The 10,095-nt window shown below is 41.8% G+C and overlaps 1 long non-coding RNA gene across 1 annotated transcript in view; it reads left to right on the top strand.

Annotated features, from left to right (window-relative positions):
- The first annotated feature begins 1,260 nt into the window (after positions 1-1,260).
- LOC147016040 (uncharacterized) overlaps positions 1,261-10,095 on the top strand; it is a 28,603-nt gene continuing 19,768 nt past the window's right edge. Inside the window, exon 1 of the long non-coding RNA XR_015049982.1 lies at positions 1,261-7,615. This is a non-coding gene — a long non-coding RNA (uncharacterized LOC147016040). The remainder of the gene's footprint in view (positions 7,616-10,095) is intronic.

Below are 10,095 nucleotides of genomic sequence, written 5' to 3'. Positions count from 1 at the left end.
GTGGAATGGAGTCCTCCCAAGGTGGGCTCAAAGTATCCACCTTCATTTTGGTAAGGGGTCATGATCCACGGACCAAGCTCTGATGCTTCTTTTGTATATGTGGGTTTCAGGAGGTGAAACAGAGTCCAACCAGGTCTCAAAGTATCCACCTCCGTGTGTGTGTGTGTGTGTGTGTGTGTGTGTGTGTGTGTGTGTGTGTGTGTGTGTGCGCGTCATTGATTGGTATTTACATTTGCAGGTTTCAGAATGTGGTATGGAGTCCATCCAGGGTGGGCTCAAAGTATCCACCTTCATTTCGGTAAGGTGTCACGATTCATGGAAAAGCTGTGAAGTTTTCTGTTTTCAAAGTTTTGTGCCGAGGGTTCTCTTCAGGATCGTTACTGAGCCCAGGATGTCTTCCAACTGTAGTTTGTTTGTAGTGATATTCCCAGGGATGTTTTTTAATATCTCTGAGGTTCTTTGTCATCACTGTTTCAACTTTGGTATTCTTCAGCTTCCTGGATCTTTTCACTTCATTCTTAAGGTTTTGCTATTTGGTCATTTTTCTGATTTCTGCATTGTTTAGTCCAAAATCACTGGTATTAACACCTCAATTGGCAATGCCTTCTTCTCCTTTTTGTACCTAAGAGTGATATCTGGTCGCAACGCTTTGTTTTCAATGTTCACACTTGATGGGATCATAAGGTCATACATGCGTGGTACTTCCACGTTTTCAGTGATTGCTTTTGGTTCATGTTTCCTCAAATTCTCTGGAACTGGGATATCAAAGTTTTTGCAGATGTGCCTGCAGATTACTTTACAAACTCAGTTGTGTCGTTGTGTGTACAGCTGTTCTGACATGATGTTATTTGTTTTGTGTGTGTTCAGTCATTGACATTTCACTCTCTTTGCTAACCCTACCTCCACCCTTCACATTTCTCTCTCTTTTTTTTTCCTCCTCCACCCCACTCACTCTCTCTGTACCCTCCTCGCTCCCCCTGAATAAAATGCAGCACTCTCCTCCCACACCTCTGTCTGTCTGTCTCTCTCTCTCTCTCTCTCTCTCTCTCTCTCTCTCTCTCTCTCTCTCTCTCTCTCTCTCTCTCTCTCTCTCTCTCTCTCTCTCTCTCTCTCTCTCTCTCTCTCTCTCTCTCTCTCTCTCTCTCTCTCTCTCTCTCTCTCTCTCTCTCTCTCTCTCTCTCTCTCTCTCTCTCTCTCTCTCTCTCTCTCTCTCTCTCTCTCTCTCTCTTTCTTACCCCCCCTTCCCTACCCCCCCTTCCCTCCATACCCTCATCAGCGAAGTGATGGGTTGTATTTGCTCGTATATAATATACTATGCTTGACGGGTGTTCAAAACATTTTATGATCGAGATGTGCACAATCAGCCAAGACTTTTTTCAATACATTAATACTGTTAGACTCCGGTTTACGTCAGGGACGCATTCCTGAAAAGTGTGATGAATATCGAAATGAAAATCAATGCAATATTTCTCATAGGAATTAAGGGAATTGGGGGTGGGGGTGGAGTCCTACCTGTGAGGGATGGAACCCAGAAAAAGAACGTTTCTGTCTCTCTTCTGGCCAGGGGACAAGTTTGGTACTGCCAAAGCGGTCTCACGCTACAGGTAGCGATTTTAAGGCCGAAAGTGACGTTAGGTCCTAACATCGCCATTTCAGGGTTTGCATTCACTTTTTATCTCTCCACTGATAAAGTCGCTGGAGGCATTATGTTTTCAGGTTGTCTGTCTGTCCGTCCGTATGTATGTCCATCCATGCAAATTTTCTATGTTTTCTCTGCAACTGCTTATCCAATTAACACTAAATTTTCACCATATGTGCGACAACTCGTGTTTTAATGATAATTATGACATCATAGGTCATGTGGTGTGGCAACCATGTTGGAAAAATGGAAAAACTTTGGACCTCTGTAGCTCCGAATCCACTCCATGGGAAAAATTGAAACTTAGCACATGTGAACTACTCCCCATGGGAAACGAGAGTAATTTTTTGATGATGTCATCGGTGACTTTGTTATGACGTCATAATTCCATCCGTCGAATGCTATATCCGATCAGTATGAATTTTTTTGAGGGGTAATCTAGGGCTAAATTGTTTGGGAAAAAAGATTGATGACATCATCGATCATGTGGTTTGGCAGCCATTTTTTTATTTAAACATAAAAACCTTGAAAAATCTTCTCTGAAAGGGCTGAACAGGTCAAGGTGAAACTTTACACGTATGATTGCCTGTCCATGAGGAACAAAACGTTCTCCACCTATGACATCATAGGTCTCATGGTTTGGCGGCTATGATTTTTTTTTTGAAGAATTAAACTTTAAAATTCTGCTCCAGAACGGCTTGACAGATTGAGGGGAAATTTCACTCCCACGTTCCCTGAGCTTTGGGGATACCAGGGTGTTCACAAATAATTCATAGGTCACATGGTTGAACAGCCATATTGGATTGAGCAAAAAATCTTTAAGAAAACTCTTTATCTTGAACCGCTTCATCAATCGACCTGAAACGTCACAGTTATGATGGAGTATTCATGTGGAATATATGTTTTAAATTTAATTGAGTGATAAATTCTTGTGGAAATTTCAAGTTACCCATATTTCCCTTTTTTGATGAATGACAGTTCTATTCAAGTACACATACATATCTATATATTCCTAAAACTCTCATCTTGTATATATGTTTGTATATGTAATGTATTCCGGGTATGTTCCTGAAATACAGACAAAACAGTACATGATAGTGCAAAAATTTAGGGCCGCCTTACACTAACATTCTTCTGTGGTGTGCAGTATCAAGTTTCGTTCAAATCGGACAAGGAAAAAATTATTTAAAAATCAATTACCAATTCAGTCATGTACTCTTCGGGAGTATTTGATTAATGCCAACAACCTCAGCGGTATAGTTTGCTGGAGCTATCTTTCTTTTTTTCTTGAAATGATTTATTAAAAAATCTCAAACATTTAGTATAGTCAAAGATGGATTTATTTTTAAGCATAAAATAAACATCACCATTTTGATCTAATACTTCTGTGTTCATTAATAAATAAAATTGTGTTTAGAAGATTCTTCTTCTTCTTTTGGCTGCTCCCATTAGGGGTCGCCACAGCGGATCATCCATCTCCATTTCGCTCTGTCCTCCACATCTTCCATTGTCACACAAACCACCCGCCTGACCGCCCACACCACATCCATAAACCTTCTCTTTGGCCTTCCTCTTCTCCTCCTACCTGGCGGCCCCATCTTCAACATCCTTCTCCCGATATATCTCGCATCCCTCCTGTGCACATATCCAAACCATCTCAATCTCGCCTCTCTCACTTTGTCTCCAAACCGTCCCACCTGCGCTGTCCCTCTAATATACTAATTTCTAATCCTGTCTATCCTCGTCACTCCCAACGAGAATCGCAGCATTTCTAACTCTGCCACCTCCAGCTCCACTTCCTGTCTTTTTGTCAGCGCCACCGCCTCCAAACCATACAACATAGCTGGTCTCACTACCGTCTTATATACTTTCCTTTTCACTCTTGCAGATACCCTTCTATCACAAATCACTCCTGAAACTCTTCTCCATCCACCCACTCCATCCTGCCTGCACTCTCTTCTTCACTTCTCGATCACACTCTCCGTTACTTTGGACAGTTGATCCCAAAGTATTTAAACCCATCCACCTTCCCCACCTCAACTCCTTGCAACCGTACCATACCACCACCCTCCCTCTCATTTACGCACATGCACTCCGTCTTACTCCTACTGACTTTCATTCCCCTTCTCTCTAGTGCATTCCTACACCTCTCGAGGCTCGCCTCAGCCTGCTCCCTACTCTCACTACAGATCACGATGTCATCTGCGAACATCATAGTCCATGGAGATTCCTGTCTGATCTCGTCCATCAACCTGTCCATCACCATTGCAAACAGGAAAGGGCTCAAAGCCGATCCTTCATGCAATCCCACCTCTACCTTAAACTAGTCCGTCATTCCTACCGCACACCTCACCGCTGTCACACTGTCCTCATACATATCCTGCACCACCCTCGCATACTTCTCCACCACTCCCGACTTCCTCGTACAATACCACAACTCCTCTCTTGGCACCCTATCATAAGCTTTCTCTAAATCCACAAACACACGAGGCAACTCCTTCCGGCATTCCCTGTACTTCTCCATCAACATTCTAAAAGCAAACATCGCATCAGTGGTGCTCTTTCCTGACATAAAACCATATTGCTGCTCACAAATCGTCACCCCTCCTCTCAACCTAACTTCCACTACTCTTTCCCATAACTTCATGTTGTGGCTTATCATCTTTATACCTCTGTAATTTCCACAGCTCTGCACATCACCCTTATTCTTGAAAATCGGAACCAGTACACTTAGTCTCCACTCCTCAGACATCCTCTCACTTTCCCAGATTTTATTGAACAATCTGGTTAACAACCCCACTGCCATCTCTCCTAAACATTTCCATGTCTCCACTGGTATGTCATCTGGGCCAACCGCTTTTCCACTCTTCATCCACTTCATAGCAGTCCTCACTTCATCGTTACTAATCCACCGCACTTCCTGATTCACTACCTCCACCTCTTCCAACCTTCTCTCTCTCATTTTCTTCATTCATCAGCTCCTCAAAGTACTCCATCCACCTTCTCAACACACTCTCCTCACTTGTCAGCATATTTCCATCTGCATCCTTTATCACCCTAACCTGCAGCACATCCTTCCAAGCTCGGTCCCTCCGTCTGGCCAATCGATACAAATCCTTTTCCCCTTCCCTTGTATCCAACTTCTCATACAGCTCGCCATGTACCTTTTCCTTAGCCTTCGCCACCTCTCTCTTCGCCTTGCACCACCACTCCTTGTACTCCTGTCTACTTTCTTCATCTCTCTGGCTATCCCAATTCTTTTTCGCCAACCTCTTCTTCCTTATACTTTCCTGTACTTCCTCGTTCCACCACCAAGTCTCCTTGTCTTCCTTCCTCTGTCCAGATGTCACACCAAGTACCTTCCTAGCTATCTCCCTCACCACTTCTGCAGTAGTTGCCCAGTCGTCCCACACCTCTTTGACACCACCCAACACCTGTCTCACCTCCTCCCTGAATTTCACGCAACAGTCTTCCTCCTTCAGCTTCCACCATCTGGTCCTTGGTTCAGCCTCATTCTCTTCCTCAACCTCACCACCAAAATCATCCCACAAACCACCATCCGATGCTGTCTAGCTACACTCTCCCCTGCCACAACCTTACAGTCTCTAATCTCTTTCAGTTTGCATCTCCTGCTTAAGACATAATCCACGTGTGTGCACCTTCCTCCACTCTTGTACATCACCCTGTCCTCCTCCTTCTTAAAATACGTATTTACCACCGCCATTTCCATTCTTTTTGCAAAATCCACCACCATCTGCCCTTCCACATTCCTCTCGTTGACACCACACCGACCCATCACCTCCTCATCATCTCTATTCCCTTCCCCAACATGCACATTGAAATCCGCTCCAATCACCACTCTTTCTTCCTTGGATACACTCTCCACCACTTCATCGAACTCACTCCAGAAATCCTCTTTCTCCTCCATCTTACACCCCATAGGTGGGGCATATGCACTGATGACATTCATCATCACCCCTTCAATTTCCAACTTCATACTCATCACTCAGTCAGACACTCTCCTCACCTCCAATACCCTCTTGACATAATCTTCCTTCAGGATTACCCCAACAACATTTCTCCTCCCATACACACCATGGTAGAACAGTTTGAAACCATCTCCAATGCTCCGAGCCTTACTCCCCATCCACTTGGTCTCTTGTACACACAGTATGTCCACCTTTCTTCTCTCCATCATATCAGCCAACTCTCGCCCTTTGCCAGTCATCGTCCCAACATTCAGAGTTCCAACTCTCACCTCCATACTTCTACGCTTCCTCCTCTCCCACTGCCTCTGGAAATGCCTTCCCCCTTTCCTTATCCTCCTTCGCCCAGCAGTAACACAGTTTCCACCGGTACCCTGCTGGCAAACAGTACCGGTAGCGGTCGTTGGTAACCCGGACCTCGACCGATCCAGAATGGAAATCCGGTTTATGATCCGCATATTGATTTGGCACAGGTTTTACGCTGGATGCCCTTCCTGATGCAACCCTCCCCATTTATCAGAGCTTGGGACCGGCGCTGAGAGTGCACTAACTTGTGTAACCACAGTGGCTGGGTTGTGTTTAGAAGATTACACACAATAATTTCTTCGACTTTCCTTTCTCCGTTTTTTGTTTTTCCACATTGACGTGCAATATCAAGTTTCGTTCAAATCGGGCAACGAAAAAAATTATTAAAAAATCAATTCCCGATTCAGTCAAGTACTCTTCGGGAGTATTTCATCAATGCAAACAACCTCAACAGTATAGTTTGCCGGAGCTATCTTTTTTTTTTTTTTGAAATTATATTTTTTCGTCCACCGTTGTCACAACGGGAACCCAACGGGTTCACGGATCATCTCGTAAATATCTAAAACAACCAATTACCAGACATTTAAATCAAAATAAACCTCTTTGGGAAGTGGTTGAAGTTGGTGGTACGTTTTCTTCCTTCTTACTCAATGACGTTGGCATATTTATAAAATCGGAAGCAAACTTCATAACCCGACAACATCAAGGGCACATTCACCAGCATCCGTTCGACGAATAACATCTAATTTCATTTACTTCCAAGGTAACACTTTTACAATGTCTCTTTACCAATCTACAGTGCAGTACATTTCTTTATGTGCGAAGGAAGCAAAGTACTGCTGTAGTTCTTTCGGTGATTTTGTGATCTTCTGATTTGATATCTCAGTGATGTATTCTGGTGTCTTTTTCAGTCTTGTAAGTTCTGAAAACGCTCGAGAATAAAAGCTATGGTTTATAAAACAACGTCAGTGTGAGTTGAGACGAGGAATATTGAGAAATGATATTGTATATTAATGTGACGACGTATTTGTGAAATGACATACAATGTGGCCACGTAAACCAGGGTATTACTGTAATTGGAAATAAATAATATAAGTATCATTATTTATCTATCTATAATTACAACAATGTGTGTGTGTGTGTGTGTGTGTGTGTGTGTGTGTGTGTGTGTGTGTGTGTGTGTGTGTGTGTGTGTGTGTGTGTGTGTGTGTGTGTGTGTGTGTGTGTGTGTGTGTGTGTGTGTGTGTGTGTGTGTGTGTGTGTCACCGCTGCTTCCTGACAACCACTTGTCCGATCTAATTGAAACTTGCCAGGTATATTGCTGGGGACCGGAAGATGTGCCTTTTCAAGGTTTGATATTAATCGGACAAGTGCTTCCCAAGTTATGGCCATTTATTTACCAACCAATGACAGGACACGTTGCTGCGTAGGCGTGGCCGATGGGGAAGAGAACCTCAGCCGCGTTCGCCATTACGGATGTTTTCTCTTCTCTTCTCTTTGTGTTTTTCCTTGCGAAAAGGCAAAATACGTTGGCGCCAATTGAATAATTGGCCTTTAAAACTAATAATTTATCAAAAGTTTGCAGATCCAGCAGCCTAAGCATTCTTGCCCTGGACGAGGAAACAACAAAGAAGCGTCGTTTCCTCAGCAATGTTGTTTATGAAGAGGTGCGAACGAGATAAAGGTGTGTACAATGTACATGGAGACAATTTTTTTATTGTTATTTATTGAAGAAAAATTGTTCCGAAAATAATTTATCAAAAAAGTGCATAACTTTTTTTTGTTTCCAATTGTCAAAACGATGTGGCCTTTGGAAGTGTAAAGGAATTCAGCTCTACTCAACATGCTTGCCAACGAAATACATCTCAATTTTGTGGTATGCTTTGCAAACTATTTTTCTTTAAACTGTTTTCAAACTAAAACAATTCGAACATGAATAGGGTGAATATACTGGTTCTGGCTCACTTTTCCCCATGTAAATGAATGGGGGATTTTCAGCGATTCATATTTTTTTTTTCCGAAAAATAAACCACCTTTTTATCCCAAGGTATATTTATTTGTCTCCCCTTTTAACCTGGGAATTTTTTTTTCAAATAACCCATGCAATAAGATAAAGATTTGTTCAAGTAGTAAAGTGGTAATGTGATTTGTTAAAGGTGATTCTAAAGAAATATCTGAAACATCTAAGCCTCGGGACACTCTTTTTCAAATAACCGATGCATATTGTTTAGCTCACTCATCGAACCTATAAAGATTTGTTCATTCTCAAATTCCTTCAATAGTTTAATTTTCTTTGCACAATAATCCCCATCTAAAATATTGAAAAACAAAACATTTGAATCTTTATATTTTTTAAGATACCCCTTTTGTGCCATTACAAAATGATAAACTTCTCTTAATGCTCTTGTTTGACCACCTCCTGAGCCACAGGTTATTTTTTGTTAAGCCATGCCCACTTTTCATAAGCCCCGCCCACTTTCAAATGGAATTTTTAAAGCCCCGCCCACTTTTCATGAGGTATTCCATAAGCCACGCCCACTTCCCTCTAAGCCCCGCCCCACTTTTCTTTAAGCCCCGCCCACTTTTGCTAAGCCCCGCCCACTTTTCATGAGGTATTCCATAAGCCACGCCCACTTCCCTCTAAGCCCTGCCCACTTTTCTGTGGATTTTTATAAGCCCCGCCCCACTTTTCTTTAAGCCACGCCCACTTTTCCTAAGCCCCGCCTACTTTTGCAAAACCCCACCTACTCTTACATCATTTCCAGTTCATCTCTGACTCACAAAGAAATCACAAGAAAATTCCAGCATGTTATGGTTTTGAAAAATTTCCCAACGAAGGCTTGCCTGGGCTTGCCCAGGGAATTTCCAAAGGAAACCACACCCACCAGTCTTTCCCTATAAAAACCTCAATCCCAGGCTCCATTTTAAACATATTTTTTTGCTGGCCGTGGTGTGCTGTGTGCTTGCCTGGAACTCTCTGACTTGTATGGAACTAAACCTTCAAGTTGATGAACTGGATTCAAACCTCTTATCCATTGAGGTGAGATTTTATTTTCCTATTTTTAGTTCCTTTTAAACATCGACTCGTTTAATAATTAAATAACTTAATTAATACATTATTATTTCCTCTCACAGGAAATTGTATCTGAAATGCAATATGAAAATACCGATTTTGCCACAACTTGGGGCGAAATTGTTGGCTTGGTTGAAGACCTTGTGAGCGACCAAGACCCACAGAACGAGCAAGACCTTGAGTGGGATGACTTTGGGGTTCCTTGGAACTCTCCGACTTGTATGGAACTAAACCTTCAAGTTGATGAACTGGATTCAAACCTCTTATCTGTTGAGGTAAGATTTTTATTTTCCTATTTTCAAACTTTGATTGAAGCATACTCATTTAATAATTAAATCACTTGATTAATACATTATTATTTTCTCTCACAGGAAATTGTATCTGAAATACGAAATGAAAATACTGCTTTTGCCACAACTTGGGGTGAAATTGTTGGCTTGGTTGAAGACCTTGTGAGCGACCAAGACCCACAGAACGAGTTCGTCCTTGATGACCCAACCAAAGAGTTATACCTTGGAGACCAGCAAAATTCTGAAAAAGAGTTTTACAGCAATAGTACTCATTGTGAGTTATCAAGACAATACCCACTGAACAAGTCATACCTTGATGAGCCAGAATACAAGTTTTACCTTGGAGACTCACAAATTTTGAAAAAATCAGTAAATGAGTTCTGCCTTGATGGTTTAAATAACTACCTTGGAGACTCAGGAAAAGGGTTCTGCCAAGATGGTTCTAAATATGGGGCCTACCTTGGAGACTCACAAATTTTGAAAAAATCAGGAAATGAGTTATCCTTAAGAGACTTTGTAAGTTGGTTTTATTTTGAATATTTGAAATGTGGGTTCTGGCTTGATAACTCATAATGTGATACATATCTTGGAAACTCAACGGGAATGTGGTTATACCTTGAAGACTTGGAAAGTTGGGTTTATGTTGGAGATTTGAAACTTTTTTGGAGACTTTTATTTATTTATTTATTTATTTATTTATTTATTTTTTATTATTATATTATTTATTTATATTTTGGAGACTTTTGGAGTTGCTATCACTCTTTGGGATCTAAACCTATCGATGTAGTTCTTTGTCGTATG

This window comes from Eptatretus burgeri, chromosome 12 (genome assembly GCF_056783735.1).
Source record: "Eptatretus burgeri isolate ZD-2024b chromosome 12, Ebu_testis_v1, whole genome shotgun sequence".
Lineage (NCBI taxonomy): Eukaryota > Metazoa > Chordata > Myxini > Myxiniformes > Myxinidae > Eptatretus > Eptatretus burgeri.
Note: the sequence above shows the minus strand (reverse complement) of the source record. Positions and strands in the feature narration are given on the sequence as shown.